The sequence below is a fragment of the Heliconius melpomene genome, chromosome 13 (assembly GCF_056956725.1).
Source record: "Heliconius melpomene rosina isolate 202511_hmr_F chromosome 13, ASM5695672v1, whole genome shotgun sequence".
NCBI lineage: Eukaryota > Metazoa > Arthropoda > Insecta > Lepidoptera > Nymphalidae > Heliconius > Heliconius melpomene.
Window position 1 is genome coordinate 8,348,005 of NC_140401.1, and position 862 is coordinate 8,348,866.

At 29.6% G+C, this 862-nt stretch overlaps 1 non-coding gene across 1 annotated transcript; it reads right to left on the bottom strand.

Annotated features, from left to right (window-relative positions):
• Positions 1-287: 287 nt before the first annotated feature.
• On the bottom strand, positions 288-361 carry TRNAI-AAU (transfer RNA isoleucine (anticodon AAU)). Its single transcript has one exon. It is a non-coding gene; the product is annotated as a tRNA-Ile (tRNA).
• Positions 362-862: the final 501 nt, after the last annotated feature.

The window sequence follows — 862 nt, forward strand, 5'->3', positions numbered from 1 at the left end:
TTTTTATAAATATATATTTAAATATATATTTTTTTCTTTATTAAGCAAATAAAAAAAACCAATAAAAATATGAATACAAAAATAAAATTTACTTTTTTAGAAAACATATAATAAATTTAACGTAGCGGGACTTGAACCCGCGCCTCTTTTAAATCAAAGTATCTTTCTTTACTAACTGTGGAATAACACTTTAAAAAGATGTTAAGAAAATAAAACATATTTATAAGTGAAATTATGTTGGTATTTTTTGTTTGAAATAAAATGTAACAGTGTTTAAAAAAATTGATTGGCCCATGAGGGGATCGAACCCGCGACCTTCGCGTTATTAGCACGACGCTCTAACCAACTGAGCTAATGGGCCACGTGATGAAGAGTATATAATTTTGGATATATTTATTTAGGATATATGTAGATAGATTTTTGTAATCTGTTTGATAGCTTCACGCTATGTAAAACGCTAGTGTTACGACACTCGGCTCTCCACTCGCTCGCATTTATGTGGATTCAATTCCTATTTTTCCATTTATTCAGAATTTATAGTGTTGAAAATGTATACTTAATATAATAAAGACGAAGATTTTTTTAGTTTAACGGTCCTTAGATTAGAGAATCTCAGAAACTACTGGTTCCAATTGATTTTATTTTTTTGTTTTGGGTAGTACAATTATTGACGAGGCCTAAACCTTCGTACAAATTATACCTCGATATAATTAACTTAAGAATCATGTTCACAACGTTTAGTTCACTTAGAGTAAATTATTAAATATTATTAGCTTCGTACTATAAAATATTTGACATTCGAAGGATTTAAATCTGCGGCCAACTTGATTAATTTGGAGTAACCTCCTATTCCACGGCCCGC